This window comes from Octopus bimaculoides, chromosome 24 (genome assembly GCF_046866305.1).
Source record: "Octopus bimaculoides isolate indiv1 chromosome 24, ASM4686630v1, whole genome shotgun sequence".
In the NCBI taxonomy this organism is placed as follows: Eukaryota; Metazoa; Mollusca; class Cephalopoda; order Octopoda; family Octopodidae; genus Octopus; species Octopus bimaculoides.
Window position 1 is genome coordinate 24,088,986 of NC_142951.1, and position 20,000 is coordinate 24,108,985.

General features: G+C 35.5%; 1 long non-coding RNA gene across 1 annotated transcript in view; it reads left to right on the forward strand.

The window, feature by feature from the left end:
• Positions 1-20,000, forward strand: part of LOC128250819 (uncharacterized) — a 482,529-nt gene that overhangs the window by 294,196 nt on the left and 168,333 nt on the right. The gene's annotated exons all lie outside the window — the stretch shown is intronic.

Genomic DNA, 20,000 nt, shown 5'->3' on the forward strand with positions numbered 1-20,000 from the left:
ACTCTGGAAACAAACATGAATATGTCTGTGGCTTACGATTGACTAATATTATCCACAATTTTCAAACTTTAATAGCTAATAACTCTTTATTTCTTTGCTAGCAGACATACCCGGCGTTGCTCGGGTTTTAAATGGCATAGTTTGTATATGATCCAGTTAAGTTGAAGCATGTGATACGGAAAAGGGCAGCATTGACGAGAAAACATTTGTCGGATAAATGAAGGGCTAATTCGACTGATATGTCATGCGTTTGTTTGGAAAATTCCAGGCCCTAACCTCGTCATGGAAAAGTGGGTGGGGGTATGTGATTTTTGAACGCACCAAAAAGCTCTTTGTGGATATACTCAGCTTTGCGACTGTCGGCGATACCACTACCACGCTGAGCAATGAGCAGGCATAGGAACTACATCTATGCGATATATCAAGCCTGTCGGGTCGGCGCGCTCAACAACACTACATGAGAGAAATTTACATGAAAGAAATGACGTGGTAAGGGGTGATTGGCAAGGAAGCGCTTGAAAACAACACTGTCATGCGATATTTCGGTTTGGAATCAATAGTCATGGCTCAATTATGCACTCCTTCGCGTAAACAGCGTGTGGCCACTGTGAGCACAACTCAGCTCCCAAATGAAAACAATTCTGCATGCAGCGTCGGATACGCAAGGTCATATTAAGGACACGGTTTCTAACAAAACGTGGTTGGGTCACGTGACGTTAGGGTGCTGACGTGGTTGGGAATCAATAGTCGTGGCTCAATTGTGCACGCCTTCGTGTAAACAGCGTGTGGCCATTGTGTGGACAACTCAGCTCCTAAAAGAAAACAATTCTGCATGCATCGTCCGTGCATGCAAGGTCACATTAACGACACGGTTTCTAACTAACATGGTCGAGTCTTAGACACCATAAATTAGTAGGTTAATGTATATGCGATATTTTAGTTCGTAATTAATAGCTGAAGAATATTTGTATGGGCTTCATCTATGCTTAGAAAGAAGACTTTGATACTGAAGCTAAAAGAAAATAGTTGAATAGTTGCTCAAGGTTTAACATATTTTAGCATATTTTTTATAATAAACATAGTGCGTTCCAAACGGTTTTTATTCCAACAAATTGCTACCTATGGTACTACGGGGACAGGTTATTACTGCTACCACTCAGACAACACAGTTTAGAGTCTACATCGGTTCATCCATTTAATACAACATGCAGGCAGTCGTACGTACTACAGGAAAGGGGATTTTTTGCCCCCCGGGGGGCACCATTATTCATTATGTGAAACATTTTAAGAGTCTAAAACCATCTCTAGAACATAAGTCAGGTGTGTTCGCAGTTTGGAGAAATTCAGTTGCGAACTTCAGAGGTTCTGGGGGTTTACATACACACACACACACACACACACCACACACACACACACACCCACACCCACACACATACACACACACACACACATCTTAAGTATACATAGATACATATATATATATATATATATATATATATATATATATATATATATATATATATAAAGGTAGGGAAATTAACATAAGTACGTCATCAAGAGTAATGTCCTTTGAACCAACGAAGCAACCAAGTTATGCGATCGTTCGTATTGTTTGCCCAGAAAATGGGGTTCTGTGCCCCCAGGGACCCCATTACTCATTATGTGAAAAAAATGAAAGACTCCAAAAACAATCTCTGGAACATGCGTAATGTATGATCCCAGTTTGGAGAAAATCAGTTCCGAACTGCAGAAGTTCTGCGGGTTTACACACACACATACACACACACACACACACACACACACACACACACACACACCACACGCATACACATACACATCCTCAGTTTCATATATATATATATATAGATAGATAGACAGCGAAAATGATCTTCATGGCATTGATTAGCCTATAAAAGTGTCTCATTACACTGAATATGAAATCAATTCAAACAAATTGAAACTGGCAGCCAACCAGAAAAGATCCAATTAGCAGTAATAATAATAATAATAGTAGTAGTAGTAGTAGTAGTTGTTGTTGCTGGTGTTGTTTAAACCTTAGTTCTGATCGAAAGAAATTCCAGCCATTATTATTCCGTCTTTATTTTTGTTTTTGCTTTTTCTCTATGTGCCCAGTACATTATCCAATTTCTTTATCTAAAAATTTGGCTGCTGTTTTTAGCAGGTCCCCCAACCACGTTGAGATTCCTGCATCGTTTCATGCGAATCGCTGTTGTAGCTTGTAGTAGTAGCAATGTAAGTATTAGTGGTGAGGTGTTACCACCACCACCGCTACCATCACCCCTACCACCACGACCACTACTACCACCACAACAACTACCACCACCAACACCACCACCACTACTACTACTACTACTACTACTACTACTACTACTACTACTACTTTTTCATGTTATCTGTTGCCGGAATTCTTTATAAACAGACACGCATTGACCTCGTCTTATTTCGGTTACTTGAAGGAAAAAATTGAAACGCAACCCTTAAACAACAACTACGATGATGATGACGACGACTGACTTTTAACGGGAATGTTTAAGCGCGTGCGCAAGTAGGAGTATGGATGTATGGATGGATGTATGGATGGACGGACGGACGGACGGATGGATGTATGTATGTATGTATGAATGTATGTATGTCATTGTTCAATTTTATTTCAAGATTTCTCGCCAATAGAGAAAGAGCCGGTTTCTAACCTAGATCCAAGGCTCCTTCATTGGAATTTCAACATCAACAACAGGGTATTTTTGTATGTATGTATGTATAATAAAAAAATAATAAAAATAGATTTAGATATATTATTTTTAATCTGTTATTCAGGTGTTGGTTTGATGGCCTAATGGTTAAAGGTGTTAGTAATTTAACTAACAACCTTGTATGAAGGTAGAGGTTTCAATCTCTATCTAGAAATATATTTTAAAAATATTTTTGTATAAACGAAAAAAAAAATAGATAAAAAGACTCTTACCTTCTTCCCTCATCCTGACTAGGCTTGAACCCCAGACAGGACAGTTCAAAATGTCCCACTCACCCAGTTCACCTACACTCACCTTTACCCACCAGTCCACCGGGTCCCCCCATGATTTGGTTTTTTTTTGTAACTTTTTTTTGCTTCCTCACGTGAATTTTTGCATTAAAAATAATTTTAAACCATAACTTCTAACAATTTTCAAGTCGCAGCCATTTGCAAAGATGAGTTAAGTCCCCTTCTAGCGACGGTGCAAACAGAGAGAGAGAGAGAGAGAGAGAGATAACAGATTTTTTGAATTTCGTCTTTTTACTGAGTGATACACAATATAATCGATATTCTCCGTTTCTCCACAACTAATTTCCAAATTTGCTGAATCCGTTGCTCTACTCATACCGACATATGTACATATACATACATACATACATACACACACACACACACACACACACACACACACACACACACACACACACACACAGAGGAAGTTAATTGTTATGGCCAGACAGAGAGTGACCATTGGCTTCGCACCTATAAAGCTCTTAACCGTATAGGTGACTAGTCAGACTACAAATGGGATTCCACACAGTTTCCGAAACCACGTGGTTGTAAGGTGATCCTCTTAATGATACAGCCATGCCTGCGCCTATACCAATGTGTGAGCGCATGCATGACCGTGTTGTTAACGAGCTAGGGAAGTTGTTGCTCTTTCATTACTTTTGCAAACAGCAGTAACTTTCTTCAGCTGAATAAACGTCATTGAGTGGTTAAAATTGCCCAAATACGACAACTTTAACACGAAATAACTTCTAAAATACAAAATTTTGTCAAAAACATTAAGAGTAAATCATGTTCTGCGTAACACATTCAACCAGTATCCTAAGTTTCAAACTGTTTAGTTAAAAAAATTCCTTGCGAAAAATCTGTGACAGTGATTGGAAAGATCCTATATATATATATATATATATATATATATATATATATATATATATAATTAATTCAGTAATAGGATAAAGTCATTTATAAGAATTTATCAAGTAGCTAGAGTGAAAAAACCTCATAAGGGAAAAATCCATCATTTATTCCCCAAAATATATTTATTTATATAAGGGCATTACTATACATGAATGGCTCACGCTAAGAGGGACACTAAGGTCAAACTACCATAAAAAACACATTTTTACCGAACGCGAGGAAATGCAACTCTTAAAGCCAGCCCCTTAAAAACAGACTAAACTATAGATCATGATTTCGTAGTTATTACAGTAATATGCAGTATAGTATGGTCAAGACATAAAAATAAACAAAAAAAAATCAACATACCAGACGAACACTTCATGTATTCAGCATAGTACATAGAAGATTGTTTATCCCTGTATATCTATGTAAGAGGCGGACTTTTTTTAATTGCATCTCGGTACATGTTTTTTTTTTTTTTTTTTTTTTCAGAATATAATTCAGCACTTAATATATTCTGGTTATATATTTAATTAATTCAATAATAGGATAAAGTCTTTTATAAGAATTTATCAAGTAGCTAGCGTGAAAAAATCTCATAAGGGAAAAATCCATCATTTATTCCCCAAAATATATTTATATATTTATTTATATAAGGGCATTACTATACACACACACACACACACACACACACACACACATATATATATTTGTGTGTGTGTATGTATGTATGTTTATGTGTGTGTGTGCCATTGTGTTTTTGTCCCCCACTACCGCTTGACTACTGCTGCTGCTACTACTACTACTACTACTACTACCACACTTTAAAAATAAAGGAATACTGGAGCCTATTCATTCGACTAAAAACTGAAGGTGGTGCCGTAGTATGGCCGCAGTCTAATGACCGGAAACAAGAAAATGATACAAAGTAAAAAAAAAAAAATACTTGTCTCTCTACAGTATATTATGTCTTCGATGTCGTTCCATAGTTAAACCGTAGCAGAATAATGTAGATAATTTCTTGGTTCATAACATTAATTATGCGAGTGTCCACTTCAGTGCCTGTTATTAGAATCCCGATTAACAATGTCTATTCAGTGTCAGTAAGAATATGGTCAAACATGTCACGACATCTGCCCTCTCCTTACTCCATCAATGACAGATAATGACCGCACTGAGTTCACCACGGGAGTAGCGCTATTACTTTACTGTAGACGAAGAGGAGAATGGAGGTTGAGTGACGTGAAGGTAGAGGGGATGCGTATAGAGAGGTGGAGAGAGAGAGAGAGAGACAGGACGAGATAAAGAGGATCAAGATGATGATGATGATGATGACTGTGCGATGGTAATGACAATGCTGGGAGTGAGAGCAGGAACGGTGATAGCAACGGTAGGAATATGGGCTGGGGAAAGCTGACACGTTTCACGTCATGTATGTACACGCACGCACACGCACACACACACACACACACACACACACACACACACACACACACACACACACACACACACTCATACACATATTCTTTTATTCTTTTACTCTTTTACTTGTTTCAGTCGTTTGACTGCTGCCATGCTTGGATCACCGCCTTCAAGGGTTTTATTCAAACAAATCGACCCCCAGCATGTATTTTCAAAGCCTAGTACTTCTACTTTCGGTCTCTTTTGCCGAACCACTAAGTTACGGGAAGGTAAACACACCAACGCCGGTTGTCAAGCGGTGATGTGGCGGGGACACAGACACATAGGCACACATAGATATATACATACACACACACATATGGATCAAGATAGTTTGATTCAAACTTCTTGGTACTCTGAGTTTCATCAAAGACTAGCATCACGCTTGAAACTCAGAGTACCAAGGAATTTGAATCAAACTGCTTTGATCCATAAATGTGATTTCCAATAAATGTGTTGAATGCCCTCCTTTCGTTTGTCTACTCACTGGTGTGTATATATATATATATATATATATATATATATATATATAGAGAGAGAGAGAGAGAGAGAGAGAGAGAGAAAGTGAGAGACACACACACACATATATATGTATATGTGTGTATATACACACACATACACACATATATTCGACGGGCTTCTCTCAGTTTTCGTCTACCAAATCCACTCACAAAGTTTTGGTCGGTCCGAGGCTATAGTAGAAGACACTTGCCCAAGGTGGCACGCAGTGGGACTAAACCCGGAACCATGTGGTTGGGAAGAACGCTTCTCAGCACACAGCTATGCTTGCGCACGCGCAAAAGCCTCAGAATGCCATCTCAAAAAGCTCCTATGTTTCACTTTGTCGGCTACCACCTGTTAATTCCATCTCCCAAGGTAATCCGATGCCATTGTTATACAGCGAGGAACTCCTTTCAGCTTAGGATAAATATTGGATTGGCAAGAAAGTAATTTCGTATTTTTAGTGCGACATAAAAGTCATTTTTTTTTTCATACAAAAATGAACGTTAATCAATTATGTTTTCCATTTTGTTCGATGATCTTTTGCCATGATTCCGTACTCATAGAACCTTCATGATTCCGTACTCATAGAACTTCTTTCTGGTCCTTACCAGTCAAAAGCTGAAGTGCGATTTCAGGTCATCATCATTATTGAAAGTTTTATCATTCAAAGAATTTTGCAAACTTCGAAATAAATGGTAATATATATATATATATATATATATATATATATATATATATATACATATAGTTTATTGTTCCGTTAAGGTAGGATAAATACAGAAGTATTCCATCCAGTGAGAGATAATTATCATTTAACGTACGCAGTATTAAAATAAGAGCTACTAATACATTCTTGCCATGGAGAATCTAATTAGGCAGATTTTTTATAACGTGCCTTCCGTCTTCAAGCAATCTGCAAGAGAAGAGACACAAACCAGGTGCAGTATATTGTGTAGTTTTAGCGACAGAGACAAAGAAAAGCAAGAACAGGGAAAGAGACCATCGTTGTTGCAGATTTAATAGCTATTCAGTTTACGAAAAGGTTTATATAGAGACGATGGGCTCAGTGTCACGTGCCCTATGAACAGTCATGCCCAGATAAATTTAGAAAAAGTATGATAAAGTTATTCAATGAAATAAGTTCAAGAATTACATTTTATATCAACCACAGCATAGTTAATTGTCTCGACATTACCTTTAATGTTGAAACGAATAAATTCTATTTCCATTGAAAAAGTATTGTTATATAAATAAGAAACTGAGTCACCCTGTTGCGCCAATATCGTAATAAATTGAATCCCTAATGTTTGTAACACATTTGCTCATTATTTTTAGATGAGGTGGTATTATTATAATGTTGCTACTCGTAATTATGGTCTGACAAAAGAAAAAATGCAATATCCAACCTGCTCTAATATCCCCTGATCGTAAAAATAGATAAAAGAAAAATATCTTGTGATAAAATCCAGATTTTAGTTTAAACATGGTATGGACACATACTCTCTAAGACAGCTTAAGTTTAAACTATTTTTCAATTTCTGATGAAGAGAAATTAGAAACCCGATACACCGCTCTGTCTAGGAATTGAGACCGCAATCTTACGATCAGGAATGCAACACCCTAAACACTAGGCCCCGCGCCTTCGCTATTTTACAGAGAATTAATTACACACAAGCACACACATGTGTATACATATATATATGCATACATATATAAAAATGCATACACGCACATATATATACACACATATATAAATATATATGTATATATATAAAATATTATAGATAATGCATATTTTAAATGTATTCATGTATATATATATATATATATATTTGCATACATACGTACACACACACACACACACATATATATATATATGATATATATATATATATATATATATATATATACATACATGCATATATATATGCATACACACACACACACACATATATATATATATATATATATATACACACACACACACATACATATATTAATATATAAGGGAGAAGAGACAGAATAGATTCGAGGAAGGTACGGAGAGAGAGAGACAGAGAGAGACAGAGACAGAGAGAGTTGAATTCGTAGAAGAAAAGATTAAGAAAAACAGGTGAAAAACAGAGAAGGCATGGGTGTAGGGAGAGGAGCAGATAGAAAAGCAAAGAGGAGATGAGGCGTATGTGTGCGTGCGTGTGTGTATGTGTGTGTGTGTGTGTGTGTGTGTGTGTGTACAGTGTTAATTATGAAGTAAGTCAGACAAGCTGGTTAAATGAAGCATATTTTAGCTTACAGCATGTTCTCTTTGCTGAATTTGTACTCATTCACCCCCGGCTTCAACTGCTGCTTGGCAACCCTAACTCCTGCCATCCATCTCTTACATATGTGTGTGTGTGTGTAATTATGTATATGCGTGCGTATGTTTATGTTTTGTAGGTGTTCATGTAAGGGGTGATGCACTGAACGACGTGTGCGAACATTCTTAATGAATTAAAATTTACCTTTTAGTTGGGAAGAGCCTACTTTACTCGGTTATTGACATTAAGCATCTATTGACAGTCATTTGCGAAAGCCACCCAAACTAGATGGAGTCGCGTAAGGGTGAGCAGTTGCACATTAGTAGACGGTCTCACTTCAGTTCTTCACAAACGCTGTTGTCAATTGTGTAACAAAGCAATCTTCTATCATAGAAATGGATCGTTAAAATTCTGATTTCATTTGAAAATCCTTTGGGATTATCTAAATTTCGTAACATTACAATATATATTGGCTTCAAAGTTTTTTGGCACAAGGTCAGCAATTTCGGGAAAGGGGTTTAGTCGATTACATCGACCCCAGTGCTCAACTGGTACTTATTTTATCCACTCTGAAAGGGCGAAAAGCAAAGTCGATCTAGGTGTGATTTGAACTCAGAACGTAAAGACGGACGAAATGCCACTAAACATTTTCCCCCGCATGCTAACGATTCTCATTTCTTTATTGCCCACAAGGGGCTAAAACATAGAGGGGACAAACAAGGACAGACAAAGGGATTAAGTCGATTACAGTGTGTAACTGGTACTTAATTTATCGACCCCGAAAGGATGAAAGGCAAAGTCGACCTCGGCAGAATTTGAACTCAGAACGTAATTAATGGCAGACGAAATACCGCTAAGCATTTCGCCTGGCATGCTAACGATTCTGCCAGCTCGCCGCCTCAGCATCACAATATATATAAATTACTGGTAGTGACATCGTATTTCGTTATGCAACCATAATATGCTACCAATTATATTTAAAGGCTTGTAAGCCAATACTGCGTTCCGCCTGTGTTAGCAGTGCTATCAAATCACTTTTGAAATTTTGTATTTGATTGGCAAGATTCTTTATGCGAATTTGTGTGTTGAAACAAATTTTGTTGTGTCTTGGAGAGTCGTTATGCCAGACTCTCCCAAATCAATTTTGAAGTTATACGTCTATGTAAACAATGCGTTCGAAGATAGAGAAATAGGTTTGCATTTTTCTGTCTTCGATCGCATTGTTTTTACATTGACGTCTTCGGATACGTAACGTCGTGACTGGCTTTAATTTCTCTTAAAAATCTGTAGAGATAATTGTAAAAAGTGATTACAATATATTTCTTTTTCAAGCTTAAACTAGAAAGGTGCCGGTCTCCACTAAAGTTACAACTGTTTGGGAACTTTATTGGATAATTGTACAGATTTTCTTCTTCATGGCAACAGTTAATGCTTTTTGTTGGAGACAATTTCTTCATTAAATTAGTTGGCAATTTCCTCATGTATAGCATGAACGTCACTTGTTGAGGATATTGAATAACTAATGGGCTACCAAAATCTTCATTTATTTCACATTCGTGATGCGACCTCAACAACCTTTCGAGGATCAATCCTGTTACCAGAGTACTATTGTTTTTCTCTGTCTTTCAGAACATCAAAGAGAAAACAGTCCAATCACGCTCTCTCGTTGGTTTAAATAAACAGTGTTTATCAAAAATCTCCAAGAAACAACATGGTCTCTGCATTCAAATCGTAAATCAAAAGGTCACAAAATATGCCGTCAGCGGCTTCATAGACATACTTCGACATTTGTGGTGATCCATTTCAACAGATGAAACCACAACTTGAATTATTTTTATCAGTTTGCTATTGACATCACTGTATATGTATACACACGCATGCATCTAGCGACCAGGAGACACATTTATCTTAGAGTGTAGAAACATCTATATAAGATCACACCGCCCAGTACTGTATTCCAACACCACAAACACTCGAATACTGATTGGATGCAATTAACCTCAGGATTACAAGGGCGTACTTCATTAGGAAGAAAGCCCCTAGCCTTAACCGCGGTAATGAGCTGAATGCGTGGAAACACATCTAGCCCTTCCAGGATCTTTAACCGATGCTGATCATCAAGAATTAGCGGAAAATGAGGATTAAGAAAGTTTGATGAAGAATCGTTGATGCGAAAACGCTCACAAAATAAGCTGTAACATCCAGCAACAAAGCCGACTTCAGGTCGCAAGCCAAATGTAGCGTAACATATCTATCTATCTATCTATCTGTCTATCTATCTATCTATCTATCTATCTGTCTGTCTGTCTGTGTGTCTGTCTGTGTGTCTGTCTATCTATCTATCTATCTATCTATCTATCTATCTATCTATCTGTCTGTCTGTCTGTCTGTCTGTCTGTATGTATGTATGTATGTATGTATGTATGTATGTATGTATGTATTGTGTGTCTGTCTGTTTGTCAGTGTGTGAGTATGCATGCGTATAAGGAATTTCATTAGGAAGACAGACTGATTTTATAAAGGTATGTAAAAGATGATTTATTTTAACAACATGCTTTTCGGTTAGTAAATATATTTTTTATTAGACACGCTCACACACACACACACACGAACACGACTGATGCGGTGTTGGGATCAGAAATTGAAATTACAATTTCTTTTTTGTTGCTTAAGTCCCATAATGAATCAGCATTCCACAAAATGTATTAATGGGGAGAAAATAAATGAAAAACATCAATACATGTTAGAGTGACAAAGAGACGAGGAAGGAACCAGGTAGTCATCCATCGGAAGTGGCAGAAACAACAGCTAAACCTCCCTTAAATCACATACATTTTCGCCCAAAAATTATTTTGAAATTACAAACACAAATAGATTGCAGATTTGGACTGTCCGTATTTTAAAACTATGATTTTAAGAGAATTTCGAAAGAAAAAAAGCAAAAATTTGAGGATTTATGGAGGGGCGGCCTGAATGAAAAAATTTAAAGAAATTTTCATAATTGTTTTTGAATTAGGTTTTATTTTCTCTTTGAAAATAAAGGAAACGGAGATGTTTACCGATTTCCCAAAATTTTCTTCTTTTTTAACCTCCAGGGATTCTCTCGTCGTTTTTAAGTATGTAACGAAAAGAAGAAAAAAAGGACAAAATCACAGTTCAGAAGTGGGAGAGGGAGGGATTCATATAAAAAAAAAAAAAAATTACTTCATTAAAAAATCTCCCTATCCCCCATCATAATTTGCAAGGGTGTGATGGAAAAAAAAAATTTGTTAAGTCTCCGTCAGAAAGGAGAAAATCCAACTTATATGGGTGTGCTATTTCGAAAGTCTGCCAAGACATTCTAGTGTGAAAATTGTAGCAGCAACTACGGGATACTCAGCTAGTGTATGTGTGCGCGCGCGTGTGTCTATGTACATACACGCACACACACATACACATACATGCAGAGGCAAGATGAATATATATATATTTGTGTATGTATGTGTGTGTGTGTGTGTGTGTGTATGTGTTTGTATGTGGTAAGAAGCTTGCTTCCTAATCACATGGTTCTGGGTTCAGTCCCATAGCGCGGCACCTTGGCCAAGTGTCTTCTACTAAAGCCTTGAGCCGGCTTCTACTAAAACCTTATGAGAGGATTTAGTAGATGAAAACTGAATAATAAGTACTGGGAGCGACACACACACACACACACACACACACACACACACACACACACACACACACACACACACACACACACACACACACACACACATATAAGCGTCAAATACGTTTTCATTTTTCCCGAGGCCCTGCTTCTTGTTCCCTCACCTGTCTTCGTCTTTTGTTTTCTGTAAATTTGAACTATATATGTACATATAGGCGTAGGAGTGGCTGTGTGGTAAGTAGCTTGCTTACCAACCACATGGTTCCGGGTTCATCACCACTGCGTGGCACCTTGGGCAAGTGTTTTCTACTATAGCCTCGGGTAGACGGAAACTGAAAGAAGCCCGTCGTAAATATGTATATATGTGTGTGTGTATATGTTTGTATTTGTTCCCCCAACATCACTTGACACCCGATGCTGGTGTGTTTACGTCCCCGTAACTTAGCGGTTCGGCAAAAGAGACCGATAGAATAAGTACTAGGCTTACAAAGAATAAGTCCTGGGGTCGATTTGCTCGACTAAAGGCGGTGCTCCAGCATGGCCGCAGTCAAATGACTGAAACAAGTAAAAGAGTAGAAAGAGAGTAAGAGTATACACACGCACGCACACACACACACACACACACACACACACATATACATACTACTGTGCTACACTCTACGTTTGCTAACATTTACCATGATTTTGCTCATTATCTTAAGAAGCTGTGTAATAGTGAGCACCTTTGATCCGAGAGGAATATCTATGATATGACAGCTGAGTGGAGAGAGGTGCGTGAGAGAGGTGCGTGAGAGAGGTGCGTGAGAGAGGTGCGTGAGAGAGGAGGGCTGCACTGGCATTTGGCTGTGACTCATTTTTAGGTGACTAGGCAAGAAGCAGCATGACATGAAGACATTAGCTGAAGGACTCAGCCCTGCTTCGTGCAGAATTCGATCCACAGCATTACAAACGGAAGCCCATCTCCCTAACTATTAGGCCAAGTGCCTTCGTATTAGATATACAACGGCAACAACACCAATAGCTATAGCAAAGAATGCGTGGCATCTACAGGTGTTTATCAATTATGTGAATATATGTGTGTGATTGCGTTTGAGTGTGTGCTTATCAAGGATACGTGTCGTGTATGTTAGGGATGTGTGTTTGTATGGTGAGTCTATTATGTGTGTGCGTGTGTTTTCTATATGTATAGTATCTGGTATGCACTCGCTTGTTTGTTTGCGCGCGCGCGTATGTTTTCTATACGTATAGTGTTTGTTTGTTTGCGTGTGTGTGTTTTCTATACGTATAGTGTTTGTTTGTTTGCGTGTGTGTGTTTTCTATACGTATAGTGTTTGTTTGTTTGCGTGTGTGTGTTTTCTATACGTATAGTGTTTGTTTGCGTGTGCGTGCGAGGGGGGTGGGTGCGTGTGGTACCTGGTACGTGTGTGTGTCCGTGTGCGTTATGTCTATGTGTATGTGTATGTGCGTATGGTATGTCTGATGCTTCTATTATGAATGCTTGGTATGTGTGTGTGTGTGTGTGTGTGTGTGTGTGTGTGGCATATTATGTGATGTGTCGTGTAAGTGAATACGCGTGTGTATGCACGCATGTGTGTGTGTGTGTATAAGTTTGTGTTATTTTTAGGGGTGGCGCTGGTGAGAAAATTATATGATGAGGACGAGGGTTAGGGTGGAATGTGGTGGACGGAATAGAGAGATGAAGAGGGGGTGAACCGGGTGCGTGGTGGTAACGGTGGTGGAGGTGTTGGAAGTGGTGGTGGTGGTAGTGTTGGATTGTAGTCGTTTTAGGTAACACTTCGAACTTGATAACTCTTGCACTGGAACTAATCTATTCCACCAACTTCTGAAGTGGAAGCATTGTGTGGGGTGCCGGTTGGGTGGTGGGTTTGGGGTTCGAGTTGGGGGTTGGGTAGATATGGATGGATGGATGGATGGATAAACAGATAGGTACGTAATTATGTAGATCGACAGGTAAACAGATAAACATAGATTAATTAGGCAGGTATGTAGATAGACAGATAGATAAACAGACAGGCAAACAGACAGACAGACAAATAGGCAGAAAGATAGAGAGACTGATAGATGGAGAGATAGATAGATAGACAGACAGATAGATAGATAGATGGATGGATGGATGGAGATATATATATATATATATATATATATATATATATATATATATAGATGGATGGATGGATGGATGGATGGATAGGCGAAAACGTGGTTGTGTGGTAAGAAGTTTGCTCCTCAACAACATGGTTCCGGGTTCGGTCCCACTATGTGGTAACTTGGGCGAGTGTCTTCTACAATAGCCTCGGGTCGATCAAACCCTTGTGAGTGGATTTCATGGACAGAAACTGAAAGGAATCCGTCGTATGACTGACTAAACTTTTTAGGCCGTTCAATTTTTCTCATCCGATCAATGGACCGATTTAGCAAACCTATCAATGACAAACCTATAATGATTATTGGAAACAGCTGCAAGTCAAATGTGGTACAATAAAGAAAAATATGTAATGACCATTATTTATGCTTCGTCTTGTATATCACTCTGTGTAAAAACCAGTATAACTGGAACACAATCATGGATTTACAATATAGAATGGTGAGGAACTATAACTTCGCGCCCTCCTACAAGAATGTATAGAGTTCTTTACTAATCTAAAATCAATATTGGTAGCCGGGTGCACTAACACAGAACTTATAAAGTATTTTGCCCGTATGGGTAATCTCTCACTAATAATGATATATATATATATATATATATATATATATATATATATATATATATATATATATATATATATATATATATGTATATGTCAAAAATTTAAATGAGAGTTTTGACGCTGATATCCATTATTATTGAAGTTTATTCCTATGTCAACATTTCTGTATTAGGCTATATTTAACTGTCAAATTCAAGTTAAATAGATAAATTACCTTACACATCTTCAGGTTAAATGGTAAATAGCAAAAAGTGAACACCAAAAACATCGTCTCTAAGTCTGGTTCATATTCAAATTTCTCCTAAAGGAGAAATTCTTGTAAAAGAATTCATCCTATTATTGAATTTAAATATATAACCAGAATATATTCAAAGCTGAATTTATTCTGAGAAAAAAAAACACATGTACCGAGATGCAATTCGAAATTCCCACCACTTACATAGGTAAATAGCGATGAACAGTCTTCTATGTACTATATTGGATACCCGGTGTTCGTTTGGTATGTGGATTTTCTGTTTACCTATATTTATCTTGGCCGAGGTTGTATAATACTACAATAACTACGAAATCATGATCTATAATTCAGTCTGTTTTTAAGGGGCTGGCTTTGAGAGTTGCATTTCCTCGCGTTTCGGTAAAAATGTTTTTTATGGTAGTGTGACCTTAGAGTCCCTCATAGCGTGAGGCATTATTGTATAGTTATGCCCTTATATAAATATATATATATATATATATATATATTATTATTATTATTATTATTATTATTCCTTACGCACGGCAAAAAAAAAAAATTTGGTCAAGCTTTTTTACAGGTTTTTCAGTATCTAAAAATTTGTTTAGAATTATCCTTTAATAATAAAAGATTAGACAGTTTTTACAATAATAGAAATAATAATCCTATTACAGAGAATGATCTAGCTAGAAATTGTGATTATAGATATAAGGATAAATATTATTTTAATAATTTTTGTTTACAAAATAACCTTGTATGTAGATGTAGGGTTGAATCGGAACGGAAAAATCATTTTTACATAGGGTTCAACGGAAAATTTTATTAAAAAAAAATAATCGCAAACCATGAGTATACATTTAGAAATAAAGATAGGTTTAACAATACTAATCTGAGTAAAGTAATTTGGAAATTAAATGATAGCAACAAATTATACAACATAAATAAGAAAATACTTAATAATGCTAGATCGCACAAAATTAATGATGCTAGATGTAACTTATGTGTAAATGAATTATATCAGATATTAACATCTTAGAAGAAATTACTTAATGAAAGATGTGAGAGTGTTCTGTCTTGTACACACTATTCTAAATATGTGTTTAGAAAACTTTGTTAAGTGTGTATATATTTGTACTCGTATGTATCTATATATATGTGTGTATATGTATGTGTATATGTATGATCGTATATTTGTATATATGTATGTATGTATATGTATACATGGGCATATGTTGTTTGTATTTATATCTGATGCTATATAAATGTCATTATGTATATGTGTATGTCTGTATATCTATCGATGAATATATATATATATATATATATATATATATATATATATAATTTATTGATTATGCGAGTATGTATATATGTGTATGTGGATGTGGATGTATGTCTATGCATCTATGTGTATAACTATGTATATATATGCATTCATATAAGTATGTATGTGTGTAAATGTATATGTATGTTTATATGTATGTTTGTATATATATGTATATATGTAAAAATCTGTGTGTATATGTATATTTACGTGTATGTATATATATATATATATTTGTACATGTATGTATGTATGTATATATATATATATATATATATATATATATATATATATGTATATATATATATATATATATATATATATATATATATGTCTATGTATATACATGTATGTGTGTATGGATATGTATATGTGTATATATATGTTTGTATGTACATATATGTATGTGAATATGTATGCATGCGTATGTGTGTATATATTTATTTATATATATGTATACATGTATATGTACATGTATGTGTATGTGTATATATATATATATATATATATATATATATATATATATAGTGTGTGTGTGTGTGTATGTGAATGTATATATATATATATATATATATATATATATATATATATATATATAAATGCATATGCATGTATATATATCTTTAAGGTTTGTTATCTTAATCCATATAATAATATAGAATTTGGGAAATTTATCTTAGATTAATTCAGAATAATTAGAATCTTTCAAGTGCAAATACTTGTATTTGCGGTAAAATACATCATTATATTAGTAATTTAATATTAATTACAAATTACAAATAAGATATCTTCATTATACTAAATAATTATATTTATAAATACATTCATTTAATTTAATAATTAATTGATGATGATGATGATGATGATGATGATGATAAATGAATAGTTTTATTTGAGATGCTAACTAAACTTGATAACCACAATAATAATTCTTATAGTATTGTATAGTTTATAGCTTGTATTCTTATTGCAAAAATCTAATTTTGTTACTTCTGAAAGAATTAATAAAATTTGGATATATACTATTTATAGTTCTCTATCTAAAAAATAATATCGATTATATTTATCGTGGATCGATAGATACTACATCCTTATGTATTTGTTTATCCTATTTTATTTTATTTACTGAGTTCTCTCTTCCATAATATACGTATATAGGGACATTTACTTGTTAGTTACTGTGAATAATCCTTACTTAAGTAATTTCAAATTTGTTTACTTCTAAAAAAAAAATTAGTAATATCTTGATATCCATTATTATAGCTTAACTCTATATCTATGGAGTAATATGGGTTGCAGTTATCGTAGTTGTAAGTTTTTGTTCATATTTCTTACGGAATTCTTCCTCCGATAAACTACGTAAAGAAAGAATATTTTTTTGTTAGTTACTCTAAGCAGTCTTTATATCAATAACTTTAAATAAGAGAATATTTGTTATATATTATCATTATATTGATATAATATTATATTATCATTTATATAATTTTCATAATTTTTCTTTGTGTAATTATAAATAAATGAAAAGTATTGCATATAAATAAATCGTTAGTTGTAATACTAGAAGTAGGTTTTTTTTTCCGAACATGCATAGGCACATTTTGAGAATGAATATTTATTTACACGTTTTATTACCGTTTCTAGATTAAGTAAGGCCCTGGTACTTAATTCATTTATATACTTATAGATTGTTATTGTATGTTATTAAAATAACCAAAGATTGTCTTCGACTTAAACGAATTTGGATTAATATTATTTGAGATATATAGAAATATACTTCGATAGTTGTGGATTCTATTTACTTAATTTTTTTTGTCCGTTATAATTTTGCTCAGCAAAATTTAGTTATATTAATTGAGGCCTTTCTAATTTACCAGGATGAGTCAAAAGTTTTTCGCATTTCAAATTTTAATCAATAGTTCAAATAAATTACACACGAAAAGCGTTTAGTCATCAAAATACATCCCATTCTATTGTCTGTTGCTATCCTTGTGCCAGAAGCTCAGTTCCACGCTTATAATATTTGGCTGGTTTAGAGACAAAAACCTCCCTTCTCCCGTTTTCAACCTCATCCACATTGATGAAACTTGCAGTTAATAGGACATGGTTCGGAAAATGTGGTAATCTGATAATTCAGGGTCTGGACTATAGGCTAGGTGAAGTAGCACTTCTAGCACCTTAAGTTCCTCCATTTGGTCACATTGGCCTTGTGTGGTGGGACATTGTCATGCTGTAGGAGTGCGTGTCTTCGATTGACTAATGCAGGGTAGCGATCTTTCAAAGTATCATATATTCGCTGCAGTTGTTGAGCATAAAAGTTAACACGCACAGCGCGACCACCTGGGACAAGCTCAAAGAGCAACAGCCTCTCGAAATTCTGCCAAACACACTTGAGCCTCTGTTGAAACTGCCCTTGTTTGACAACAGGTTCTGAAATCTGGTCAGAACAAAACCACCGATTTCTCTTATTAGGATTACAAAAACAGATCCATTTTCCATCTCCAATTAGAATTTGACGCCCGAAACAAGCATCTGGAGGATTTGTCAGCAGTTGTTTGCAAACGTCCACATGTTGTTGAGCATAGTCATCGGTCAGTTCATGAGGAGTTTCTCGACAGCCTCTACTCGCAAAACCGATCTTATGGAGTTGACAATTGACGGTGAAGGACCAAGTTCTGCCGACGGTGTACAAGTGCTTGTGCTTAACTATTGTTCGATCGCTTCAAGCAAGGTTTCATCTCCCACAAAAGGTCTCCCTGACCTTGGTTTGTCTTCGAGGTTAGTGCCGCCTTCCTTGAAACCACACGTTCATTGACAGTTCCTGGGCCTTTCACATCGTTAATTTCTTTTGCGTTTGCCCTTGTACCCTGACCTTTTCCCACCGGTAGCGTTAAACGGCTCTAATTGCAAGTTTTTTACCAATCATTATCAAAGCTGTAAATTAAAAATTAAACAATTAATAATCCTATGTTGTATATGAAAATAATATTTCAAAATAACATTTTAAATAGAAATAAGCGAGATATTGGGTGAAAAATTAGCAAACCTCATTTGAATATCAGAGAAATATACTTAGTAGATATAGCAAAAAGGTTAGATATGTGTAAATATTGACAGATAATTACGAAATTTGTAATTTTTAAGTGATCTCATATGAGATCAATGGTAGGTAATGGGTTAATCAGCAGCACATTATTATAATACTGGTTTCAAATTTTGAAACAAGGCCAGCAATTTCGGGTGTAAGTCGATTATATTGATCCCACTACTCATCTGGTACATATTTTATCGACCCCGAAAGGATAAAAGGCAAAGTGAACCACGGCAGAATTCGAATTCAGAATGTAATGACGGACGAAATGCTGCTAAGCAATTTCCCGGCGTGCTAACGATTCTGCCAGCTCGCCGCCGTAGATTATTGTAATACTACATTATCATAATAAGAGAGGTTAAAAAAAAAATTTTTTTAAAAACACAAAAATACACAAAGAGGTAAAAATAGAAAAATGAAAAAAAAAAAATATACGATTCAATCTTCTTGCTATAGAAGATTGAATCATAATTTTTTTCACTTTGAAAACTGGAAGAACGTTTCTAAATATAATTAAAGAAAACAAAAACATTTCCTTACGGATTACTGATGTAAAATAATGTAACTTCTATAAATATGCTGGAAAATTTCCTACTTAATTAGATTGTACAAATAAAAGAATTCTCACAAGCATGAACACACGCAATCCGCTACCTTGATGTAACTGAGGTAGAGGTCTTTCAGTACTTGGGTAAACGTCTAGTGAAAGCAGTAGCTAACGTGTTAAAGTTCCACTTGCATACAGCAGAGATGTAAAGAACAATATTGGTTTCTCAGAA